At 48.1% G+C, this 26,583-nt stretch overlaps 1 protein-coding gene across 20 annotated transcripts in view; it reads left to right on the plus strand.

Moving 5' to 3' along the window:
* Positions 1 to 6,034: 6,034 nt before the first annotated feature.
* The window catches only part of MAPT (microtubule associated protein tau), a 53,433-nt gene continuing 32,884 nt past the window's right edge, over positions 6,035 to 26,583 (plus strand). For 19 of the 20 annotated variants that reach the window (XM_069786611.1, XM_069786615.1, XM_069786619.1 and 16 more), the window contains exon 1: positions 6,035 to 6,139. The gene's annotated coding sequence lies outside the window, so the exon portion shown is untranslated. Of the gene's footprint in view, positions 6,140 to 23,645; positions 23,739 to 26,583 lie in introns of those variants that run through there. The other variant, XM_069786612.1, reaches the window with a different exon arrangement.

Here is a 26,583-nt window from a genome sequence, read left to right on the forward strand (position 1 = left end):
AGGGGGGGGTTGGGCCCTAAAAGAGGGACATGTGATATGTTAAGAGCTTTTTTTGCTATTTTGCTGTGTGTTACCTAGCTGGAAAATCTTTTAGTTGAAGGGCTATGGGTTGTCTTTTGTATTTGTAGCCTTTCTACCTGAGGGTGGCTTTACTCATGAACAAGTGTGATAAGAGGGTTCTTAAGGCCCTTCTCTGGTCTTAGAAGAAAGATGCAGTTAAAAATGTGCTGTTATGCTTAGAGGTGCACCCCTCAAAATGGGCTGCTATAGAGTCTGATGGTAGCTCATATTTCTATCAACAGGTAAAAATGTTGGCAAATTCTCTGTTACTTCTACCTGCTCCTGTAAGAGTTGTGGCTTAAATTTGGGACTTGCCTTGTCTGGGAGGCTAAAATCCTCTCTCTGCTTAATGTAGTTGCTTAAGTTTGCTCTTTGCACTGTATTGAATGTGCCAGTGTTTCCTGTGGAGAGTCCCAAGTCCTTTTGTGCAAAGACGTGAGTCCTCTGAAGTGGTCTTATTTCTGTTAGCATTTTAATCTAGAGAAGGTGCTTTAAGCTTGCTTGTTCTTAGGCTGATGGGAGAGTAGCAGAGCAGTGCTGAAGGGTGTCCTTGCACCCCATCGATGAAGGTGTTGCCTCATGCTGTAATGTGAGCTGGTAACAGCAGATGGCTCTCAAAGCCCCTCTGAAACCTGGATGGACGCTGCCAAGGAGCACAAGCTCTGGCCTGGCCCCTCACAGCCCCAGCAGGTGACAAGTGGTGGCCGACTGTGGGTGCCTGGGGCAGAAGTGGGATGAGATGATAGTGGTGCTCCAGCTGGTGTGTCCTCCTGGTAACCTGCAAGCTAGAGGTTCCTGGTGATCCTGCACTTGTGTGCATGTGATAACTTCACCACAAAACCTGTTAGTGGTACTGCATAATGCAATCCTCTACGTAACTTTAGAGTAGGATTGAATTTTTTGCCCTGACTTAAACTCAAGGATTAGAGACTGCACTGGTGCCTACACCCCTCTCTGCTCCCCCGTGAGTGCCATCCTGTGGCAAGAACAGGAAAGACTTCAAGGACACGCAATCTACAGATGACCACCAGCAGACTCTGCCTGGGCTAAGCAGGAGCAGTCTAGGGCTTCAGAATCTGCAGACACAGTGGTATTTTGTAAGCAGCCTGTTTTGCCCCAAAGCGATGTTCCCTGTCTTGCTGCAGAACCGGCAGAGCTGTGGTGGCTGGTCTCCTCCAGGAACAATGTCCCTTCTGGCTGCTGGCATCTCTGAAGTTTGTCAACAAAGGTGTCAGCTAATGTCAGGAGCAGTGACCAGGCTTCAGCCCTGTGAGCTGCTGCTGGCATCTGGGTAGAGGCTTTAAGCACCCCAGGTTTGTGCTTGAGGGAGAAGAGCTGCTGGGGCTGTTAGCCTGGGTGCACAGATATAAAGGGGATCCCAAACTCCCTGCAAGCACTCGCTGCCCTTCTGTGATACCAGGTCCAAGTGAGTCTTGACTTTGTGATGTGAGGCCAGGAACCTAATAATTCCCACAAGGTCATGTAGGTGAATACATCCTGTAACTCCCTAATGAATCAACTCTGCCTCTTACAGATACACAGGGTTTAAATGATCTGGAAAGCATCTTGTAGTGGGTAAATTAGAAATAGAATAATATTAATTAAAAAAATTATCCTTGGGGTATTGGGTCTTACATATTCTATTTGTAGGTGTTGGGCTCTGCATGACTTCCACACTGCTCAACTGAAAAGAAAAAGGACTAAATCTTTTTCCAGCTGGGCTGGGGGCAAGAGGAAAGTGTATAAGATGGTCTAAGTGTCTCAGTCTCAGGTCTCCACTTGCTAAAGTGATCAGAGGGAATGTGGTGAATTTTTTTTTCCCGTGCTCTGTGCTGCTGAGAGGCGAGGACCTTGCTGGCTAGCTCTTTCTGCTGAGTCACGGCCTGCTCACTGCCTGCGCTGTCCTACCACTGAGGGTGTTTCTGTCTCTGATTTACATTTTTGCAATCCTGCTGGCCTCAGCGGGGGTTATAGGGGTGTATCATGCTCCAATTGCCTGTGAAAATGAAATGCAAGTTGACTTCAGTTGGAGAGAACTGTGTCCGAGTTGCAAATATGTGCATTTGGTTTCAACTTGTGGGGAACAGAGCCAGCTGAGCTCTAATCCCCTCTTGAGCTGTGAAGTTACACGCAGAGTCAGAGCGGCTGGTGAAGGTTTGCATGAGTCTTGTTCTGGTCTGCTCAGCGCAGGCCTGGGTAATGCCTGCTGTTACTAACAGCGTACAAGCGTGGCTGGGAAGACTGCTTGTGTAACGCCCAGCTCCCTGCTGTGATCTACATGGAGAGGCTTCAAAGGATGGCGGGCTTCGGAAACCCAGCTGGCTCCCTGTTCCGATGCCATGTCTGCACTAGCGGCCGTGGTCTGGGAAGCAAGTCTGGGGGCTGCGTCTCCCTGGGGCTTCCTTATTTAGGAAGGGCTCATCCTGTGGTCTCTCAGCATGCAATAGCATCTGGAGTTGTTTTGGAAAAATCAATCCTGTCTCCTTGCTGGAAACCATTTTGGAAGGGATTAGCCCATTTCCATTGTTTAGGTGAACTTTAAGGGCCAGGCTGCAAAACAGGCCTGAGTAGTACTGTGATGGAATTAAGCTAGTGCAGAATTTGAGTATTTATTTCAGCTAGGATCATTATGGTTTTGCAAAAGCCATCCTTAATCTGAATTAAGTGACTGAAATGAAGCAGCTTGTGGACAGATGAGGCCCTGGGGATATCAGACTTAAAACCACTATAACCCAGAATTCATAACAATTGTGGTTCTGCAGGTCAATTCCCACTGCAGGTGAGGGCTGAGAAATTGTCCCCTGCCTTCTGTATCACCTGCCAGGGAAAACCTTGATACAGTTGTGAAACAGGTTACAAAACTCACCTGTGAGGAAATGGGCCTTGTCTTATGGATGAAGAAACAAGTATGGAAGATAAAGGCTTAATGCTTTCCTCCCTAAAGGTTTCCTTTATAATTTGATGTTAAAAGTAGTGTCTTGCTTCCACCTAGCAGCAGTATGGGCCAAAAGAAATGGAGGGGAAGAAAAAGCCTGGACTGATTTAGAATGGTAGGATAAATTCACAGATCCTTTTTCCTATAAACAAAACCACCCTATGAACATGAAGTGGCCAGAAGAGCTCTGTGCAGTAATTAGAGTCTATATCAGCTGTCAGCCTGCTGTGCATACAGGTAAGAAATCTGCCTATAGAGTGTTTCTCTGCAGTTCTTGGCCAGCGCAAGATCTGTCGATTGCTGTGAGCTCATTCCATTTGGGGCTCGGAGCACTCAGCTGCACTTTGGGACTTGGACTACTCTAGTAGTTCCTGTTAACATCTTGGTATTGCTGCAGCAGCATCATGCTTCCATCCAGTACAAAACAGTGTGCGCCTGCTGGTGCAGGTAGTGGAGGTGGAGGGCTGCTGTGCCTGAGATGTAGTACAAAATGAGTGTCTTGCTGCACAGTGGGACTTTGCATCAGAGGGATGGATCTGCAGCAAGCCAGAGATGTGTATGTTAAGATGTAGGGAGTGAGGGCACCTGAAGAAGGGAGGGAGTCTTCTCCCAGTTGCTACCCCTCTGACATGGACATTCAGCCCATGTTTTTGACCCTGCAGGGTGTTGGTAAGGAGAAGCTGGATGTAGATTTGATTGTTTCTTTGCAGTAACCTTGTTTACCAAGAAGATCCATGTACCTCCATGTCTCTAAACACACATGGAATTAAACAGCAAGATGCTGGGACTTTGCTCATTGTGCCTTTTCTAGATAAGACTGCTTATGATACTCTTAGTATTTTATTTTCAAGTACTGTGCCACCAGGCTTCTGTGGCTGTGCCCTGGGCCAGGAGAGGAAGGTGTTCACTTGTGTGATCACAGTCCTGGAGGACTGGCTGTGAGGAATCACTGCTGTTTTTACTTGAGACTGGTAGTACTGTGATCCATCAGTTGATGCATTTAATTCTTGACTAGCCTTTGCCAACAGATCTTCTAAATGGCCAGAATGTGGTAAGAGTGGCTGTGCCTGAACATCAGCTGGGACTGGCTAATGATGCTTCCCAGCCCACGATTTCTTGGATCCGAAAGGGACTTGGTGCCTGGCAAGCCAAGACCTCAGGCAAAATGGAGCTTTGAGATTACTTTAGAAAGCCAGGTGTTAAATGAGGGTGGGGAGTCCATTTTGGTTTTGTCTTTAGATGAAGAAAGAGTCCTGTTGGAGGATGTTCAGCTGATTTGCAGTCAATCTTTGTGTTCCTGGTACATCTGTACTGCCTGTAGGAAGAGCTGCTGTTCCAGAATTGGACTCCAGCTGCTTGCACTGCAAGTTCAAATTCAGTTTGTTCCTCCTTGTCTCACAAGGATGGATCCCCTTGTAGCACTGCAGTATTTATTTTACAATCCCCAAAGCAGTGATATTTTTTTGAGGGAAGCTGTGTCTACCCTAGGAAAATTCTCCAACTAATTTATAGTGGGTACTTTTTAGCCAGTTTAAAAATGGGCAGAAAAGAGCCATTCTCCTGGTTTTAGATGCTTCACCTGTTTCTATTGACCTGAAAAAACCTATCTCATAGTGTTCCATGTTCACAAATCCAGATTTTTTTCCCCTCATGACTGTACTTTGTACTTCTGCAGTTATTGATACTGTAGTAAGACAAGGGCTTTGACTCTCCATAGGCCTTTATTCTAACCAAGATGGACCATTTCCAACCCAGTCTGCTTTCAAAAACCTCTGGTGCTAAAGGCTCCACATCTGTTTCTCTTTTCCCCTGTTGAGCCTTCCCCTTCACAACCTCTGCCAGAAGCCTGTTCTTAGACTGGACACTTGCCCTTGATTTGCACCTCAATGTTTCTCAGGAAAAACTGAAACCTGGAGCCTGTCTGACAGAAGATACCTCCTGCAGTTTCTCCACTAAATCCAATTACCAGGGATAGTAACCCTGTAACACAAGGCAGTAATTCCATTGAGGGATCTCCACTGTGTCCACAACACTCTCAAGCTGAGCCAGAGCATCTCACTACTGTTCCAGATGAAGCAGGAAAGCTGGAGAGGGACCTTTTGGAAGTATGACTTGTTTCTTCAGCTTCTCCCTTCACTTTCCAGTGCTTCAGGCAAGGTTACGGGCCCTGTGTTGGGTGGTGAGGGAACCCAAATGCTCCCCAATGCCTCAGGGTGATTAACATGTCACCTGTTGACTCCTTCTCACAGGTGTCTGTTGAACCAGATGCTAATTAAAGCTGCCCACCACTGTTCCTCCATGCATGCTGTGGAATCCCAGTGCCTATCCATTGTAAATGTAGCTAGGTGTGTGGATAATGGCCACAGAGCTGCCTGCCTTGTGTAGGAGGAGAAAGCAGCTTTCCCTTTGTTAGTGTGGAGCTTACCAGTGGATGAAATTAAACCTAGGTGGCTGTATGCTGTAGCTCCTGTCAGGGGCTGGTGAAGAAGGTAAGGGCATGCTGTTAGCAGCTAATGAGCCGTTAGTATCTTCATCTCCTTGGATATTGAGGAGAGTGGCTGATGGTGCAGCTGGACCTGAGGTGATGAATCCAGCCCCTGAAGCAGGTGTCTGTGTGGGATGCCTGGCTAAACGCAGGCTGTTCAGAAAACTGGAGCCAGGGCTGGGAGAGGCAGTGTCTCCCATCACCCCTGGGCTGTGACCGGCAATGCCGCCGGTGCGGGGGCACAAAACACCCCGAGCTAGCCCGGGCTCTGCAACCCCTCAGCGCCGAGCACAAAATGGCGCCGGGTGCGGGTGGGGGAGTGACCGGGGGGGGGGGCAGGGGCAGCGCGCGAGCGCCCCCTGCTGGGCGGGGCCGCGCGCGCCCACTTCCCTCAGACAAAAGACCGCGGCGGCCCCTCCCTCGCACCGCGCATGCGCTGACCTCGACCAGGGAGAGGGCTCTTGGGGGGGGGTTACGAGCCGGGCGGCGCATGCGCCCTGCTGCTGCGCCCCCCCCCCCCCCCCGCCGGCTCGGCGAAGGTTCCGGAGCTCGCGCGCGCCCCCCCCCCCCCCGCCCCTCCCCGCCCCCCGGCCCGCCCCGCCCGCGCCGCCGCTGTCACTCGCCGCCCGGCTCCGGTGCGGACTCCCCTGCAGCGGCAGGTAGGGGCACGGCCTCCGGCCGGCGGGAGGGGAGCGTGTGGGAGGGTTGCTGTACGGCCAGATCCCCCTCTCCCCGGTCTATCGGTACTGCTTTTCGCTGTCCCCACGCCGAAAGCGTGAAACGGGGGGGGGGGAGAGGAGAAAAAAAAAAATCCAAACCGACTATTTCAGCCCCAAAAAAATCGCCGCGGAGGTGCCGCTTTGCCCAGGGGGCCGCCTCGGCAGCCCGCTCGCTGCAGCAGGGCGAGGGGCGTCCCCTGCGGCAGCGCTGCCGCCCGGCTGCAGGTGCGCGGCGGGGCGGGGTGGCCGGTGGGAAAGGAGGGAGAGGGGGGGCGGATTTTTTTTTTCTCCCCCTTCCCTTTTTTCACCCCCTTTTTTTTTTTTTTTTTGCCCCGTTCCCTGCGGCAGGTGGGGCTGGGGGCTGTGCTGGCGGGGCTGCGGCAGGAGGGGCGGGCAGCGCCTTCCCGCCCCGGCGCGGTGCCATCTTCTGCAGCCGCCCTCGGGGAGGGGGGAGGTAGGGAGCAGCTGTAATTAAAAAAAGATAAATTAATCAATAATAGAAAACCATGAGGAAAAGGTGTTTCAGAAAACGGAGCTGTCCACGCCCAGCCTTGAAATTTGGGGGTGGCAAGCGTTATTGAGGTCACGGCGCTCTGGAGTTGCCTTGCTTTGTTGCATCCCCCAAATGCCCCGGCCGAGGGATTCCAATATTTAATGTTAACAGCGAGGCAGCCCAAGGTGGGTTCCTGTGCTGTTAAGCCCTGGGTGTTTTCCAGCCAGGCTGGGGATGCTGGTGCCGATTCCCATGGGTTTGGGGCTGGGGTGGTGCTACTTGGTGTAACTGGTGGTGTCGGTGGTCCCTGGATGTGCCTCGCACCTCACAGGTGTCCCCGTGTAGTGCTGAAATTGCCCCCTTGTCGCTTTCATTAGTCTCTTTCCATGCTGCGTGTTCTTTCTTGTCCTAAAATTGCACCAGGTGGGGCGTGGGGCTGGCCCCCTTTCTGGGGTTTGCTTTTTTTCCTTTAGCTGCTGGGTATTTCTTTGTTTTAAGTCTAACTTCACAGATGTGAAAAGGGAAGTTTTCTTGCCGGGTGTTTCCAGGTGTGCTGCGTGGCACACCTGCCCTCCTGGCTTGGAGCAATTAAACCCATAAGGAGTAGAAACAGCTTACTTCAGGGGAGGGATGGAGATTTCTGCCTGCATCCCTGGCTACAGTGTTAGCGCAAGGGAGGATTCGGTTAGGGAAGATGATTTTTTTTTTTTTTTAACACCTAGAAATGCAATCCTGTTGTTCCTTTGCAGAGGGCAGCTGCCATCACTTTAAAGGGAGTTTCTCCTTCCATTTGCTGGTGGTACCACCACGCGAGGTGCAGCTCCATTTGCAGCGAGAGGCTGGTCTTGCTTAGAAACGGGCTTGCTGGAACGAGCAGCTGAGATGAGCTAAGCTGTCACTTCAGCAATTTGTATGCAGTGTATTCCTAAGCTGCTCTGCGTTTATCTGTGTGGATCTGGGCAGATGTCTAATGTGTGTCTGAATGAGTGGAACAAAATTCACTACTGAGAATCATTAATTTGTTCTGTTGAGCAATGACTGCCCTCTTATATCTGATGAAGGGTTTTTGCCTTTGCTGCCAATACTCCAGATTTGGAGTGTTTAATGGTTTTCCTTGTGCAGTTCAATTTTTTTTTGCATTTTTTTTTTCTCAAGGTGGTCTGTCAAAACAGGTCTCAGTTGGGTGCTTACAGGCTGCTCTTGAGAGAAGGAAAATTAAAATCTCATTCTCTCTAGAAATGAGAAATAGTCTAACCCAGTTACACTTTGTTCCCTCTTAATATGCAAAATGCTTGGGTTTTTTAAGGATCAAAGCAAGGTGCTGGCTGATTTACCTGTAGTGCGTAGATGTTTTCCAGGCAGATAATTAACACCTGATGAAAGTATTGCATTTTCTCGTTCTTGTTCTAGATAGAGTAATGGTCTTTGGAAGGAGGTATATGGCTGTGCCATCCCCCAGTGTTAGCAGAGGTACCTCTTGCTGCTGAATGCCCTTGGAATTGAAGGGTTGTGTTCAGGGCTTTGGAATTAAGATGCAGGTGGGGTTTGGTTTTTGAGACTTGGCTCTTGTGCTCTGGGGAAATGGGATGCCTCTTCCACAGGTTGGTTGCTTGGGTCTCCATCCTCCATAAGGCTTGATTGTAGCATGAGAGGGTCTTAGGACAGTTGAGTCTTGAACACACAGAGCTTAAAATGAAACACCTGGTGAACTCTGGTTTAAAAGGTTATTAGGCCATTAGTGTGTGCATGGAGGTGTCCAGTGCTGTGGGTCTGTCTTCATCTTGCACAGCAAGATGGCCAGAGGTTGACCCTTGAGAAACTTAAACTAAACCAGCTCTGCCTGTTTTAATGAGTGAAAGCGTGAAGCATGGTTGTCATCGTTTGAAGCCTTTAAACGAAGACTCTGTTTCTCTCTAAAAGAGGACCATTTGTTCAGCCCTGCTCTGGAACAGCTTGCTGCTGATCTGCAGCTTTCAGGTGAACTTGTTGCAAAGGTCCCATCTGACATGAACATGAGACACATCAAGATGTTGTGGTCTCTGCCTGGGAGAACAAGGCTGTTAGCTACTCTGGAAGGGGCAGGTGGCATCACAGATAAGATGTGGACAATTATCCTTCATCAGCTGGGATTAGCTGAGATGAGGACAGAAGTGACAGGACCTCTGTGTGCCCTGTGGGGAGTTCCCGTGGAGAGGAGATGGGTCCACTCCCTTCAGGTGACAAGTGCAATAGTATGTGTTTTGTGTGTGTCCCTCCCTCCCTCATTACTCGCCCTTTTCAAGTACTGTGTTAAGTATTTACAGGTCAGGCTTCTCATGTAGTCTTCCTCACCCTGTGTCAGTTCTGCTGGGTTGCCTGCCCTCTGCTTCCAGCCTTTCTTCCCAAGGCATTTCGTTCAAACTGTCCCATTCCCTCTGTGCTTAATAAACTACAGTTTCAGCAGGGCTCAGCTGGACCAAGTAAACATATTTATCAGTCCTGAACAAGGAGTGCTGCAGCTTTCTCATTTCCTTCCTGAAAGCCATGGGGAAGCCTGCTCCCCTGGCCAGGAGAGTAGTCCTCATAGGATAAAAACAAGGGAGATGTGACACTGCAACTGCTCTTTCCACGTTGAGACTGAGCCTGGTGTATCTAGTCAGGGACACTTGTAGCATGCCAGTAAGGTGGACATCTTAATCTTCTGCCTTTCGTGTTTCCCTGCTTCATTTTGAAGACTTGTGTTCTTCATTGCATGCTTGTCCACCTATGTTGCATCATTGTCTTTTTTCAGTGTTTTGCCAGCCGTGGGATTTGGAAGTGTTCGGGTACCACCTTGCTCCTTACGGATTTGCTGGGGCTTAGCTGAGCGGTTCTTACTGGGTAGTAGCAGGGAGTAGAGCAAATTGCTCCTTGATGATGTTTATATTCTCATTTGGAAGTTGGTCTTTGCAGCATCATGGGCCTGTTAGAAATGGCTGGGGAAAGCCACGTTGAAAATGCTTTTGAAATGGTCTCTCTGCCATTTCTTCTGAAAGTCTATGTTATCAGGATGGGAGTAACAAATTGTCCTGACGCTTACCGCAGCACAACTGTAACCGCTTTGCCTGTTGGCATCTGCGTGTGCCTGTACGGGCATTTGGCATTGCTGTTTGAGATGCTGGTGCTGGGGTGTGTCCACGTCCAGACTTCCAGACAAATCCCTTTTGGTTTGCAAAGCGTTGAAAATTGGATCATGAAGCAGTGTCTGAGGGGAAATGCTGAGGGTGGCCATTCCCTTTTTTCCCCAATAGGAATGTTATTCAAAAGCTGGAAGAATGCTGTAGATTTCAGTTTGTCTTGAGCAGAATAAGCTTATTTTGCCAGCCCAGCGTGCTGATGAGGCTTGGTTGTTGTCTCTGCATCTTTTGAGGGAGTGCTGCTAATTTAGCTGTAGCAATGCTCCGGCACTTGATGAATTAGTCAAGAAAGAATCAGGGCGCTGGCTTCTACCCAGCACCCAGTATTGTCCAGTTTGCTTAACCTGCTGGTTGATGAGGTCAGTTGGCTAGTAGGTTGGCTTATTGCTTCCTAGGCTGTGTGCTGGCTGTATGTAGGTGTGGGGCTGGACTGTGAGAGTTGGAAGCTCGTGGTGAAGTGCGCTGGACTTGTGGCAGACTGATGGGTCCTTTGGGTGATGCTGAGAGGGTGTGTGGCATGTCAGGGCTGTCTCTGGAGCTGCTGGAACATGGCACAGGTTTAGGAGGGTCATGGCTCTGCACGCAGGTAAAGCAACCAGCCCCTGAACAACAGGGTCATGTGTTGTGCTTTCTGGGTATATGGCTTGCTCTAAGGTCTGCAGATCTGTGTAGTCTGTGAAAAAGCACTGTGAGCCCTTTCTTGTAAAAGCAAAATGGACCTCTCTAGTTGTATTAGAGCAGCTGAGACTTAAACAAAATCAGAGATGATTGTTTCCCTTGTGTGCCTGCCCTGTGGCCAGGTGGAAGGGGAACCCCAGACTCAGCATCTTGGTTATTCCCAGCCTCTGTTCAGAGAAGCATCAGCTGATGTCTTGGGGAGAAGGACAGCGGCTCTCAGGGGATCTCTCACTAGTACTGCAGTTACATGGGAGCTGGGCTGGCTTTCTAGGTTTTTCTGCCCATCCAGTGTAATCTCTGCTTTCTACCTCAGGAGCTTTGCTTGCTTAACTGTGGTGTTTAGACTCCAGAGGTGGGCTGGTACAGTGTCTGGGGCTCACCCCAAGGGCATGTCCTTGCAGCTGGCAGTGCTTATCAATAAAGGAGGCAGTGCTGCAATGCATGGGTTGCCAGCAGGGCTCTGCCTACCTGTGGAGGGTAAGAAAAGAAAGGAGGTAATTGCAGAAGTAACTTGAGCTGGCTTTCTAGTCCTTGCAGAGCAGTACAGAGATGTTCCCACTTATCTCCAACCAGTTCTGGGGAGAAAATGAAGGTCAGTGATCCTGGGCACAGGTCAGCAGGCTGTTTGGTGGCAGGTAGCCCTGCCAAAACCTTGTAGAGCACCAGGCTGGCTCAGCCTTGCCCGAGGTGCAGCCCTCAGTTTGGATCACTGCTCCTTCACGGAGATGCACAAGTGGTGGAGCGTCTGCTCTGTGCAGCATTGCTCCCGCCTGGCTTTTTAGCATGAACAGCCCTCAATCCCAAGCTGTCTTTGCAGATCACCCCCAGATGTGGTGGATATAGCAGAGAATTCTGGCCCTTCAGGTTATCCCTTGTGTGGTTTTTAAGGTGGGCACAGCTCTGCTGTGCGAGACTGTGAATAAATCGCTGAATCTCTTCTTGAAGTAGGATGGATCTCCTCCATCTGCGAGTTGAAGCTTTGTTTCGCACTGAAATCTGCCGGTTGTAGGCTGTTTCTTAAAGTGCCTGTGGAAAGCATATGCAGTTTACACTAGAGTCTGGAGGAGATGTATTTGTGCCTTTAGACTTGAGTGGATTTTCTTTGCAAGTCTAATGAGCCCTTCATGCTTCTCAGAAATCAATCCACTGATCTTTCTCTTTCCCTTCCATGCAGTTTGATTAGTAAAAGCAGTCATTATGTGTGGTGTGGCTCCCGTTTTCAGTGTCTTTTCTTTAAATATCCAAGGAAAGGGAGCACCAGGGGATACCTTCTGTTAAGCTAAAAGGATTATCACCACAGTTGGGCTAATTATTTCCATCTTTGCAGCCTCCCCACTGTACCTGCCCTGACCTCTCTTCCTAGAGCAGATCCGGTATCACTGTCTGTCCATCTTTGCCTCTATGCCCTCCCTTGGTATTCTTCTTGAATTGCTTCAGAGTGGTTGGTGGGATTGCACCATTAGTGCCCTGGGAAGGCACGTGGGTTTGCCTCTCAGCTGTCCTGTTAGGCTGGTCAGTGTGTGTGTTGCTCTAAATGAGCTGTGGCTTGGGTGTCAGTGATGATGCTGTAAGGCACATGGGAAGGATGAAGGCTGGGGGGTTATTTTGGGATGAGGTGCAGTCTTAGGGGACATACTATACAAATCCATAGGAAGAAGGCCCGTATTAAACTCTGCTGTTCATGGAGGAACTTCAGCACTTACAAGAGAGGTGATGAAACCACTTGTGTTCATTGTTTTGAATAGTGTGTGTGTGACTTTGAATGCCATGTGCTACAGAGTTGCAGGGCTTTCTGCCACTTGTCAGTATTTCACTTCATGGCTCCCCATCAGCTCCTGTCCCAGGCTGTCTGCCTGGAAGTGCCTGATGTAATTTCAGATGGATTTCATCAGTGTGTCAAGTCACTTGCTGCAGAATGAAATTCCTGGAGGTGTTTGTAAATGGCTCAAAAAATCTAAAGAAGCCTCTCCCATGATCCTTGAACATGTCCAGCTCAGTAATGTGTATGTTTGTGCTGGCCTGGAGATCTGTCTTTGGAAGAAATCAACTGTCTTCCATACATTGGAAAGAAGTGTTTGCTGGGATGTCCTTTTGAAGTTGAAATTGGAGAAGTAGGGGAGTGTTCAGAGTGGTGAAATTCTTCCCTGCCTAAGAAACATTTAATCTTCTGTTTGATCAAAGCTTGACTTAGATCCTGGGTGTGTTGGCTTGGTCTTACCATGAAAGGAGTGTGTGCGTCTTGCTCACAAGCAGCTCTGCTCCTTCTTTCTCTCAAATGTCCTTTCATGTGAGCTTTCTGGTGCAGGGAACATGTCTGGCCAGCTGTGCACATTCTCAGTTGAGTTGAGGGCAGGGCAGGTGTGTCAAAGTCAAGATGAGAGGCAAAGTGATGGGCAGGCAGTGTTTTTCTTGGCTGGCTGCTGTGGCTTCACATATCCAGGTAGCAGAGTGAGTCTTTGGCAGAGGGTGAAGGGCGTTACTCCCCAGTGGTGGGTGGTGGGTGCAGGGACCACATGAGCTCTCATCAGGCTGAGATGCAGCAAGATGTGAGCGGAAGGGGGACAAAAAGGAGGCCAAAGAGATGGAGTAAAGCTGGCTGAGGGAATATGTGCATACTGTCTTCTCCCTAGGTCGCTGTCCCAGGAAGGGTCTGTTGGCCCTTGGTGACTGGAGGCACAGTAGTGGGAGGAGTGCGGGAGCAGCAGGAGGCTTCGGAGTGGTGATAAGCAGCATGTCTGCATGATAGTGTCAGAAATATTTGTCCAGGCTGAAAATCTGCTAGCACTGGGCTTATAGGTGACAAAATGTTCCTGTCCTGGTTTGCAGTGTTCAAGGTGAGAGTGTTCATTGAGTGGTTAGTTTGAGGACACAGTGATGACAGAAGGTGTGCCAGAAAGAGACTTTCCCAAGAGAAGGGGTAATCCAGTGGGATGAGCTTCCCAGAGTTTGGTTTGTAGCTCTAGCCTTTTGTGAACTCTCAGGGTTATGTGTCAGTGCAGGCTGGCAAGGGGAGCCTCTGTATGAAGATGCAACTCTTATCTGAAAGCACACTTCACTTTGGTTAGAAGAAACCTAAGATTTGTAAACGTGGCTCATGTTCCTTTCCTAATGCTGACCCACCTCATACAAAATGCTGACTAGCTCCATGCAGGTGCTATTTTATTACTCTCCCACTGCAGATCCTGGATGTGATGGGGTAAGAGTTGCTGGGACTGAATTACTTTTGTGGTTTAAGGTGAGACCTGTGATGAAGCTGGCTTATATGGTTGTGTTACAAAAGTAGAGCTTCATGTGCTCTCTGCCGGTAGCTGTAGCTTGTGGTGTCAGACATCAGCTGTTAGTAAGCACAAAGCTGGGATTTAATCTGAAGTCAGTATTGCCTTTTGTGGTTCATTTTCAGCTCCCACTTATTTTGAATTCGAGGGCAGACTTTACCCTAAGCAAATTCTTCCCTCTGAAGTTACTTCTCTGTATGTGGTTTTACCTACTGCCTCGTCAGCATGACAAATGATGCTGCCCTGGAGCTAGCTGGAGGGGTTTGTAGAAGTAGCTTTTAACAATGGGCATCTCCAAATTGGACAGAAAACTACATGCTTTTCCCTTGGCATCTTCTGGTGTAATAATGGAGAGCCTGGCAGGCATATGTAAGCAGAAGTAATAAATGTTGCTGTTGGCTACAAAAAGGAAAGCAGGTAAAAAGTCTTATCTACAGATCTACTGCTCAGGCTGTGGTGTTGCTTGTAGTCACTGCCCATCAGTAAGCAAGAGAACAGATTCAGAAAGGATGGGACTAAAATGAGGGTATTGGACTTATCCTGTGACAAAGGGAGAGACTCTGAGGCTTGTGAAGAGGAGACGTGCAGGGGTTGTGGTGGTGGGTAGCTGACCTGAAAAGGGCAACTGTGAGCTGGAGAAAGAAGTCTACCACGATGCTCCCAGGTTTTGTTCTCATCCTGAGCAGTGTGTGCATCTTGGGCACCTGCCAAATCCAAGCACCATGTGCACACGTAGGCGTGCTGTCCTGTCTCCTTTTCTTTCTCATCAATCTTTCCTGTTCCTTACCTCTTTCCCTTCCATTTTAAATCTTGCCCAGCAGACCCAGATCCATGTTGTTCTGTGGTGGTCCTGGGAGCTTCTTCGCTGAGGCAGCCGGTGCTTGCCTGGCCCTTTCCTTAGGTAAGAGCTGAGCAACTGGACTTGCTGAGAACAAGATGGGGGCCCAGCTCCCTGCAGGCTGTACTGGGCTCCCAGCATCAGGAATCTCTCGTCTGCAGCACTGCTGAGGTGTCATCACTGCATCCTTATTTTATGGTTTTGTAGCCTACTTTGCATGAGTTTTGCCTTTCCCCTGTTCTAGTGTTAGCCGAATTACCTTGCCAGCTCCTCCCTTCCCCCAGGTTTCTCCAGGTGATAGGGGAAGAAAGTCATGAATACTGTTTAATGTGAAGGCACTTATTAATGCTTACTCTCTCAAATATGTCACTGCTTTTATTGTGTCTAATAATAGGGTTTATTGTCATGGCTGTCTTGAGGTCCATGCTCAGCTCCAAAGTGTGTTTCATCACTGCTGCTCATTTACTCCCCTTATGGAGGGGTTTTTGACTCCATGGGTTTGTTTGCTCTATCAACATCCAAGAGCCTCTTGGCGCTTAAGTTCTTAAATGGAAGAATCCTGTACTGTGGTTGCAGCAGTTTTTGTGTGCGGGTGAAAAGCACCTTACCAATGCTCGTGGCAAAATAGTTTGAAATGGCCTGGGTGAAATACTAGACAGTCCTCATTAGCAAGAAGGAGCTGGGCATACCTGGGTGATGCTGAAGGGAGATCAGTTGTGTAAAATGAGTTTTGGCACTGCGTAAGGATTGCTAGGCACTAAAGTCGTGTAGTCTGTGGAGAGAGAAATGCCCTGAATGCTTCTCCTCTGTGAAAATGGGCAGTTCTGTAAGATCGGTAAAGCTGTTGGGCTCCGGTGAGGCAGCAGCAAAGCAAACCCCATCTCAGTGTGAGAACAGAAGCCAGCATCTCCCACCTGCAGTAGACTGTTCTCTGCCTCCCTCGATGAGGAGTGACAAAGTGTTGTGGCTCTAGGTGTGGTCAGAGCCTCTTCAAATAGTCTGTCTCTATTCGTGCACTGCAATAAAAAGAAGCACTACTGAAATACAGGCAACCCTGTTTATTCCAGCCTTTGTATTAGTGATGTAGGGAGAGCCTGTGACCTTAGTGGACATGAATGGATCCCTTGTAACCTGAGACCAGGAGCAATATTATTTTAAGCAAGAAGTAAGGCTCTGAAGCAGGCTGTCCTTTTATACATATCATACATGTGACAGCAGAGCTGCATTTAGAGCTGAAAGAGGATAAAATCCTTGAGAAGACTGATTGCGTCTCATTTATTTTTAACAAATGTACTGGGGAAGATTGAGCCTGGATTCCTAGACTTGGGGCAGTCTTAAATTTGGACAATTTCCACTCTACATGCCTGTGGAAAGGAAGATGGGCACCAACTGGGCTTCCAGCTAATTCCTGGGTAAGATGAAACACATGGATTCTGATTTTTTTTTATTTTTTTTTTTTTAAAGCTTGCTCCTCCTTTAGCCTTTGGGTTAGGAGGAGAAATAATGGTTTTACAATCTTTGGCTGAATTTATGGTCTGGGTTCCCATGTGGATTGTCACTATTCATGCTGCCTGCATCTGCTTTTGTTGCAAATCTGCTCATCGGCTCGATAAAACTAGAATCAAGGCAAGACAGATTGCTACCTAATTGTCATCCTGAGTGGCCCAAACTGGGTGAAGACCAGCTGGGGAGAGACATCCGAGTGCTCAGTAGGGATGTGTTTTGTGTATAAAGGATTTTATTTGCTGTTCATCCTTACTTGAAAATCCTTGTTTGTCTTGTGCCTCAGCATGGTTAAAACTGTGCTCCCTCATCATGAAAAATAAAGGTACAAATGCAGCTTCTATTGCGTTTTTATTGTTTTAGAAGCAAGAGCTCTGGCTCTCAAATTCTCTTTAACTTGTGCTGGGTATCAGGAGACACTACCATCGCCCACCGCGCCTCTCACTTGCTCTTTGTGGCGTAATGTATGAAACTCAGAGCTAAAACAGGCACCAGCACCCTTGGCTGAATGGCAGCAGCCCGTGAGCCGTCTGATCAGCTGCTCCCTGTGACTGAGGCCGCAACTTTCCTGTACTCAGTGAGGTGTGAACCCGTTGGGGTGCCCACCCATTTCCCTATAACTCACTGGCTTGGTTGGCATGTTCCAGTCCCTGCCCTCTCTGTCAAGAGTTGAATGATGCACTCATCCCTAGGCTGTGCTCTCCTGCTGATGTGTTTTATTTTTTTTTTTATTTATTCCTTGAGCTCTTCCAGATTAGTTTTTTTTCCTGCATTTATCTTCTTACTGCCCCTTCTGATACAGATTTAATAAAAAAATGCTGCTTTTAGTTTTTAATAAATACTGTTGTGAACATTTTGAGGAAACAGCGTTTTTTCTGCTGTTACGCAGTAACATGACGAGAGATGTAAGTGTAGCAGAAATGATTGATGAATGTCCTATTGTTTGTGTCTTTTGGCCTTAAAAAAAGACGTTCAGGAAGCATGCTCTGACTTTTGACCTCATCTGAAATGTCTCTTAGTCATGAAAAGAAAAAATAATGCAGAAAAGCTAGACAGAAGCTAAAATCGCCTTCTCCAAGCCCTGTCTTGTTGCATAGTGAGCGCTGGGATGAGGAAAAGTCCTGCTAAAGCCCTGAAAGCTTGCAAGATCTGTCATGTTTGTTTCTTTCTAGGGTAAGAAACCAGTGTGTCAAGAATGCATGACTCTTTCCTTCCCCTGTATTTATAGAGAGACTGTCCTGATAAGACATCCTGCTGTGTTCCAGGGCTGTCAGTCATCTTTGGGATGCTGGAACTGGACACTATGGGGCCAAAGGGTATTTGGTGCCCAGTTTGGGTATCAAGTGGCTAAAAGTAACGGCTTGGTGAGATAAGCACTGTGGACAAACTGTGCAGTGATGGTTTGTCACAGGTGTAGAGACCTGTGTTCCTACTGCAGTGGTAAGCTGTGGTTTTTCAGGCAAGCTGGTAATGCCTGGTCCTGCACGTGTGTGTCCGAGATGCTTACCCTGGGCTTCTCGCCACTGCTGAGGGCAGTGAGCATCACTGCTTAACCCAACTGCCTGCACACCCTGTCTGTTCCCTCCCTGTTCCTTGTGGCAGCAGTCGAAGTCTCTGCTGTGGCACACTGGAGACCACTTCTGTGTTGCCTATCTTTGCAGCTAGGAGCTCTGCAGACTTGGATCCTGTAGAAGTAAAATAGTGCTCCCTGGGAAAAACTCACCTGACTTGGCTTCTTCCCTGGGACAGGCTTTCTGCTGCTGCAAGAGCGATGCCAGCCACGGTGGCGTGGCAGTATGGTAGCTGGAGCAGATGGTGCTGTTGTCATCGTTTTGATTTCGATCCATGTGTTGAAACAGCTCAAAATAACTTAAGAAATGAAGGCCCAATCTGAGAAGATGCCTTGAATGCTTTCCTTGCCCTGAGAAAATCTCCTGCAGTATTAATGTCCACAGCACTTTCCTGGTTCTGTCATATCCACTCTCACTAGGATCACTCACATTTGTAGGCTAGAGCTGTGGCATGAAGAATCTTTTATATTTAATATCTTCATTGCTATGGCAGCATTGAATATTCACAGAACTTCTGTCAGGATGCAGCAAATGTTGTCAGCACTATGAAATCAAAGAAAGAGGAGCAGCTGAGATCAAAGTAAGCAATAAATACATACCTTGTGTCTTGACAGCATCTTTTTCAAGCTGGAGGCAAAACCTGGAGGGCTCAAGGTGCAGCTGGATAGTGGCTGGTGCTGGCCTCCCACGCTTTCCGCCTCTGCTACGCCGGTGCTCCAAAGCTGGGGTGAGATGACCCATAGCACTACTGCAACACACAACTTCTGCTTGTGAGGGCTTCAGTTTCTGCTGGTTTAGTACCTTGAACCACCTCCCAGTGGGGTGTTGGAGCAGTGCTGGTAGTGTAAGGAATAAGGACCAAGCAGTGTGATCTGAGGCTGGCTTGTGGAATTGCAGCCTGGCTTTGCCCAGTTTTGAGGTAGGGGCCTCGCTCTTTGGATCTTTCCACAATCAAAACATTGCTGCTCTGACGGCAAGGTATCTACTTTTTTTACCACGTATTTTGGGCCCTTCCTGTGGTGCTGCACCACATGTACACATGTTACTGGCTTGGTTAAGGTGGAAGGTGATACAAAGTACCCAAATCTTCAAGTCCATTTGCAGGTGTAAGTGAAGTTTTCTTCTCATAAAATTCTCTTAATTTATGAGGCTTCTGGTTGCACATCGATCTTCTCAGTGTCAGCATCATTTGAGCCTAGCATCAAACACAGCATCATCATCTGCATTTGTGCATAGAGAGGTAGGGGAAGGAAACTGGTGTGCAGCCGGCTCACGGCTTGCACTGAGGCCAGCTGGCTAGAGCAGCTCCTGGAGAATGTAGGATGTGGCCCTTCCCAGCACAGGAAGGCTTAATCCTGCTTGTTTGTCCCTGGGGGCCCTGGCTCTGTGCACTGCAGCAAAGGTGGCTGTTTTCTCCTGCAGCAAAGAAAGAAAAGATTCGTGGGGCTGGCAGGAAGGCAGCAGAGTACTGCAAGGGGTTTCTTTCCTTGCAGTGGACTCTGCAATTTTTGCACTTAAGTGCAGAATTTAACTTAAACTTCAATGCAGAGTGTGCTGATGGTGTGTGCACTCTGCAGATGGCTCAGGGCTTGTATTTGATCCCATGTTTACACCAGGTTTCAGACATTTCTATAGCCTGTGGCTCTGGTGCACCAAATGGATGCTGTTGTGCGTGTGCCACTACAAAAGCCTGCGGAGAAAGGAAATTAGCAGAGCTTTGGTTCTTGCACTGGCAGTCGTCTCTGCTGGGTCCTACAGCACACTGCTGTGCTGCAAAGCAGTAGGTTGTAAAATGGAGACGGTGCTGGAGAGCTCACGTGCAGATGAACAGCAAAGCTGCATTCAAGGAATCGCTGTTCACTAACCTGCTAGAAATACCTTCATCTGGCACTTCGGTTGATCATGTTGCACACCTACTAGGTGGAGCGAGTGCCTGTCTGAGAGCCCAGCCCCACGCCGTCTCATCAGCCAGCATGGGTATATTCACCCTCCTGTTTGAGGGTGTTTGGTGTCTAGCTGGCTAATAGAGAGTTTTGGGGTATTTCTCAGCTCTTTGATTAACTGAATTGCATTTCAGGAGGTCGGTCTGGGAACCTAAGAAGGGTGTGACACTGCTCAGTATCCTCCCAAATTGGCTGTGTTCAGGGAAATGGGGGTGGTCCTTTATCTATCAGCCTTTCCCTGCCCTGGGATGTGTTGTGGTACCCACTGGAGCATGAAATAAGTCCTGTCAGTTTGTTTCTGACCTCATATTAATGAAGAAAATTGTGATAACCATGAGAAACTGCTGGCCACACTAATAGTCCTGCTTGTGGTATATTGCAAGCGTCCACAGACCAGATGAGCCCTGCCAGGTTCCTTTTCCCACTGACTGCTGTGTGAAAGGGACCTTCCTTTACTGCTTATCATGGGAACATCCTTTATAACTGTTTGACGTGAGTGACAGAGGGGAGTGCAGCAGCCATCAGTTAGTGGGGATGGATGTCTGTTTTTCTTTCTTCAGGCAGTGCAACCTCTCAGGAAAGCAATTTCTTCCTCCTCATGGTGTAACTTGCCAGCCAAGGTAAAGGAGACTTTTGATGGGGCAGAACGCTGTCGTGCTGTCAACTGTCCTAATTCATTAAGACTCCAGTGGCATTTTTGGGAACTTTTCTTTCCTCTTTCCCTCTTCCCATCCAGGCACACATAAACATTACTTTTCTGCTATTGCTGGAAGGTAACATGCTAAGAACACATTGACTTGTGTTTCCTTCCCTGATGGATTCTTTTCTGTGGCAGCGGGCAGGCTGGGGGAGCAGCTCCTCCCAGCAACCGGTGAGACTGGCCGAGGACTTTGCCATACTGCCATGCATAGCTGTTCAGCCGCATCTCAGCATGCAGCCCAGCCCTTGAAAGGCAGTGCAGGGGAAATATTAGGCTTTCACCATTTTCTGTTAAGTGAATAATGACTGGTACAAGCCTGAATGCTGGTGAGCCCGCCTTAAAACCCGCAGCAGCAGGGAAGATGCTCTGATTTTCAGCAGGTTGGGCTGAACCTGGGATGGGAAGAGTCAAAGAGAATTAGCTGGTAAATAAGATCTCCTGCCTTCTCTTTGATCCGCTCTACATGTTCAACTGCTTAAAGGCTTCCCAAGCAAGCAGGATTTTGGGGGAGGAAGAATTTATCCTCCCAGAGACCATCTCATAGCTCTGTGAAATGCATGACTGCAAGATACTCTAGCAGGGGGCTGGGAAGAAATCCGAAGGTAGCCTAGTAAATCCCTGCCAAAGAGGCTTCTCTTACTTCTATTCTCAAAGAGCCTGCTGAACAGACAGGGCAAGCTTTAAAACTACTGTTGCTTCCTTTTTTGCTGCCGTGTAAGCCACTCTGATCAGAGCTTTAATCTAGCTAAAGTTAGTGGACTTAGAGACAGCCTGATCTTTGCATCATAGCATGGAATGAGAAGGGTGATCCAGAGGGCTGACACCTCCCTGGGCAGCGGTCGCCCTTGAATGCCCTCATGTAAGCTCACAGAGAAAGCTGGGGCGGGGGGCCTGCTGTAGCAGTGTTGCAAAAGGTTGGTTTTGATTTGGGCAGATAAGCTAGACAAAAAGTGAAAAAGAAAGGTAAGAAGGGGTAAAAGATCGAGGAAGGAAGATACTAATAGGAGTAGTAGATGCTGCAGGTTGACACAGAGGTGCTTGGGTTTTGGATGAGGTGAAAAGTGGAGCCTTGCTGCCTTTATGTTCCCGTAGCTCTGGTTTCTCTACTGCAGTGCTGCTCCAGAGAGTCCTACCTGAAGGGCAGCAGTGCACCTGGGAGCATGCATGTTATGGTGTCTGTGAGAGCCTGGCTTCCACTCTGGTTTTTCCCCAGCCTCCTCCATGACAAGCCTTTTCACCTCTATCCCCCTTGCAGGGAAGATGGGAATAATGATGTCTTTGGTAAACCGCCTTGTGCTTCTGTCATTAGCAATTGATGCAAGATTTAGGGTTAATATTCCTACGCTGCAAAACACTTGTGTATGTTCCCTCGAGCAATTCCCAGCATATTCCTGTTCCTTGAAGAGGCCACATTTGTGGTGCCCTTTTACTTGGGCAGAGAAGAGACATGGAGATAAAACCATTTCCCATCTCCTGAGTCCAGCTACTCTTGCAGCTCAGGCTGTGAGCTGGAGTTGTGTGCCTGGATAATCTGGTCTCCTAATTGCCACCCTGCTTGGAGGCAGCTGCTGAACTGGGCCTAAGCTGATTTGGGATGGCAAATTCTGTTAGTTTAATTCTCAGCAACACTGAGGAACTTGTCAGCACGTGAGTATCCCTTGGCTTTTCTCTAGCCACGAGTGTGCCCTGGAGACCTTTGCCAGCTGGTAACCCCAGCATTTACCTTGCAGAGCTCTTGGCTGTGGAGAGGTTAGATTTTTAAGAGCTATTTACTGACAGTTGCCTGAGCTCTTGTGTCTTTGAACCCTGCTTTTCTATTCCCTTTTGATGCTGTTTGTACAGAATCATGGCATCTCACTGGTTGGGGCTTCCTTGCCCTGTTACCACCCTCACCTTTCCCCAGCTCCTTCCCAGACTTGGTAATATGTCATTAGCTGGTGTGGGAGTTGTTTATTGCCTGGTCTCAGTAACCTTCAGGTCCCAAATGGGTATGCATGAAGCCAGCGTGACCTCCCTTGCTGTGACGAGGCTCCTGTACCTCAAAGCTGTTCTGCTGTGAACCCAAACCCATCTCATGTCTGCATGGGAGGTGTCCAGCCCCCAGAGAAAGGTGTCAAAAGTTCCAGGCCCCCAAGGAGTCACTTAAACTATAATATGGAAAAAATGTGGAAAAAACAAAGAAGAAAGATGCATTTTTGAGACCGTTTCTTTTGCAACTCCCTCCTATTGTTCTAAGAGGTGTTCGTCTGTCTGTGAACCTGAAGGAAGTTTTTCTAGCCTCTTGACTAGATAACTTGAAACTGCATGTAATTTCTCAGCTCACTGCATATTAGGCAGTGCTTGTGATTAATGAGATCACTGTCCATATTCCTTCCTCTGTCAGCTTCTCGGAAAAACAGTACTTGGAGAAGTACACAAAGGAGATGAAAAGAAAGTTGCTTATGAATTATGAACAGCCTTTCTGGCTGATGTTATTTCATGGGGCTGTCACTCCATTTTAATTAAGTAATTCAGATGGAATGATGCTTTTTTTAAAACCCTGTTTGTGTTTGATCACCTTTCAGAGGTAACACTTAGATAGCTCATGTTTGTTGAATTTTCATTTTCAAGTAACAAGAGTGGGTGCTTACTAACCTTACTGATTAAATAATGGAGAAGGAAGACACTGCTGTGGTTGAGCACAAGACACAATAGCCAAGAGGCTTTACTCTGCCTGTATCTGGAAATTAGCTGGGTGATTGCTTGGACATTTTGTGGCTGGTGTGAAAGATGGAGCTGCTTGGTTGGACCTAGTGATGAGTACAAGTGTGCGCACATCTAGCCAGGTTCTCTCAAAGCATTGCACTCACCTTCTGCTGAAATTTCTCATTCCTCTGTTTTCTTACCAATGTGTGGCTAGTAACCCCCGCACCCAGCCGCAAACAGATCTGCCAACGCCTAGTTTATTTTGGGATTTGTGCGTATGTAAATTGAGCCATTAGTTCCCAGACTCGTGATCCCTGGAGCTGTGCAGTTTGAATTGCTGCAGGTTGAGACTCTACCTCTTCCTATGTGATTGGGGATAATCCCGCGGCTGTTCAGGAACGGCGGCTGTTGGATGGTGTCCTGGTGATCCTTGGGCTGCGGTTGTAGCCCTGTGTGTTGCTGGGCCCACGGGTGAGTGGGGTGCAGCTGCTGACCCACTTTCCTTGGATGGGCATCGTGGGAGCACTCATCTCCTGGCACCAGAAGGGTTGCAGGGATGCATTTTCGTGCTCCTTTGTGACAGTGCTAATGATGTCGTCTGGCACAGATTACGCAAGGCTGAGCACCACCGAAGCACAGCTGTGTGGTCCCTGGCATCTGCTTTCTTCCCCCTCCGCCACTGGGCCACTCTCAATAGGGTATGTTGTTTTCAGCCCTGGTTTTATTTACCTTTCATTGCGGAGAAACCCTTTGCCAAGGGATTAAGACTTTGGGCTGGCTGAATTAATTTGGGATCTAAATCTTCCCAGGCAGAGAGTGCTGGAGGCTTTGTGCGTGTTTTGCTGGTGGTTAGCCTGAACGGCAGCAGAATGAGGGCTCTGCTGTGTCTTTGTGCTGGTAGTGATGTGTCCTGACTGCGCTCCAGAAAGATGTCTGGGGTGCCTGTTTGCTGGCTGTACAGGAATTGCTGCTGCAGACTGGGCATGGGGTTGTGTAGTGCCATGTGGCCTCATGGTCTGCAGCACAGAGGGTTCACCAGGCAGGCAAAACATGCTGCTTTACGGGAGAAATTTCTTTCCAACAGGTACTGGTTTATGCCCTATAAACGGGGCTTAAATGTGTTCTAGCCAGGAACTTCTCATGTATTTTGTTCATTTCTTGATTTAATTTTCTTTCTTCTGGTTTGCATAGGCCTTCCCTGTTCTCCTTCCCTCTTTATGAAATAGTATTTGCAGCCGTTGTTAACAGTTCCTCTTGGAGGAAGGATGCAGCAGTTGTTTCATTTGGACCAGTTTTCATGTGTGTGGGTTGTGCTGGGGTGGGAGGTTGCCATGAATTGAGCAGTTGGCTTTACTCGAAACAGTGCCACCCCAGCTGTGCTCTAGTAGATTTTACTTCTGCTGACAGACCAGACCAAGATCTTTTATTGATGCCTTCAAGCCTAATGAGCTATTTAGAAAATAAATTTGCAGAATAGGCAGTGGAGGAAGAGCAGTGCTTTCATTTCTGGCTCAGTTCTCCTGGGCATGAATGCAGGATGGTGTCAGGGATGTGGCTCTGGTGTCTTGACTCATGATCATTGCATCTTGCACATAAAGCAAGGTCAGGCTGGCCGCAGGCTGGCACAGAGACCTTTGTGGGTGTTGGACAAAAGGCAGTGTGTGGTTTTGCAGGCAGTGTGGGAACCATCACATAGAGCTGATAGGCATTACTGTCAGGTCTCTGCAACCTCCTGTGAGAGGAGTGATGTTGCTTTCAGTATCCTTGCCAAACTCCACAAGTAAAATTATATTTTTTTCATCTTTGTGGACCTTGAGCTGACTAATAGCTTTCACTTCCTGACCTGAACTTCAGTCCTGTCGATGGCTGTTAAAGGTTTGCATCATTTCACTTAAGGCTTTTCCTTACTGGATATGTGGTCCTGCATACTTTGGCCTCTTTGGGGTGTAAATTGCTATTTTGGCTTTTAGCCTCTAACATTTTGTACAACACAGGCCTACTTGGACTGTTCTGGGGCCTGGTTCAGGCATGAAATGCTGAGCCTACACTGCCAGAAATCAGCCTGTTTCTCCTGCTCCCGGCAACAAAAACTTTGCTCTCCTACTTGCCTCCTCATGTACCTTGTCGCACAGCTCAAAATGACTGCTTGATACGTGTCTTCTCTTGAAAGGTGGGCTGTGGGTTTGAAAAATGTGAGGTTTGGAGGAGCTGTTAATTATGGAATAGGCTGTTGCTTTTTAGATAGTGTCCCTGGTTAACAAGAATAGTTCTGTTGGAAATGGATAAGATTCTTAGGAGGGTTTGTGCTTTATCTGTTGTGCAGAGGGTGCTGCTGAAGTTTATCTCTGTGCAGCTATCCTTGGTGTAATTATTCATTACTGAACCATTGCTTCAAGGTGGGGCTGGTTTTACAGTTTTTAGAATATTTTTCCCCTTAATGTTACGTTTTTCCCCAAGAGGGTTTTCCCCTTCCCCATTTGAAAAACAAAGAGGATTATCATTATAGGCGTTTTTCAAAATTCAAAGTAGGTTTTCAAATGCACAATTTTCAGACCATATTTGTTTAAAAAGTCTAATGTAAAATATTCAGTTTTAAAAAGATTTAAATTCTCTTTAGTCATAAGAATTTACTACCTGAGTGAAAACCCAAGCAAAGCTGAGACTTCCCCTCTAGAATAAGAAGGGGTTTGCATATAGGCAATTCAGTTTTGCTTCTTGGTTTCAACAGGACAGATCTGTCCCAAAACCGTGTGCATCATCAGTACAGTTTTGAGTGAGCAATGCTTTTAGCTGACATCTACAATGGATGAAGAGGGAGGAGGGAGAGAATGAAGTTCAGCAGCCATTGGAGAGGCATAAAATGTCTTTATAGATGATGTTCCTGGTGAATAGGACTGTATGATTATATGGCCCGTGTATTTCAAATTCTGCTGGGAGAGCTTTGCAGCTTAGAGATAATGGTGGTGGCGGCTCACTCGTACTTACCCATTGAATCGCTTTGTGTGCTTAATGTTATTTATTTGCTTATCTGGTGCTGATGAAATTTCATCAGCCTTATTGTAATGGGTTTAGATCTCAGCTCTGCCAGGCCTCGGAGGGCAGGCTGTAGGAAATGCTTTCCGAGCCACACGGGAGGGGCAGCGCTTGTGAGAAAGGCATCTGTTGAGTGGGCATTTCTTCAGCTAAAAGCAAGATGCTGTGGGAACCATGTGGGAGCTGGATCCCCCGCCCTGCCCCTTGGCTTGCACCAGTTTGAGGAGTTTTTGTTCTTCTCCACCACTGACTGCCGCACTCAGTGGCTCAGGCACAGAGTCGCTCTGCTTCTCTGCCTGCTGTGCTGCAGACACAGTGAGAGGACACTGTGCTTCATCTGCTGGGAGATGCTTCTGCTCACCCTAGCAAACCAGGCATTAGCCCCCAAATGAATGAGTGTCCAGGGTGTTTTGTAAGCTGCAGCCAGGTTTCAGGTGCTGTCAGGGTCCCATTGAGTGGTTTTTTGATGGATCTTTGTGGCTTTTGGTCGTGCTTTTTATCTTGTAACAG

This window comes from Haliaeetus albicilla, chromosome 7, assembly GCF_947461875.1.
Source record: "Haliaeetus albicilla chromosome 7, bHalAlb1.1, whole genome shotgun sequence".
Classification (NCBI taxonomy): domain Eukaryota; kingdom Metazoa; phylum Chordata; class Aves; order Accipitriformes; family Accipitridae; genus Haliaeetus; species Haliaeetus albicilla.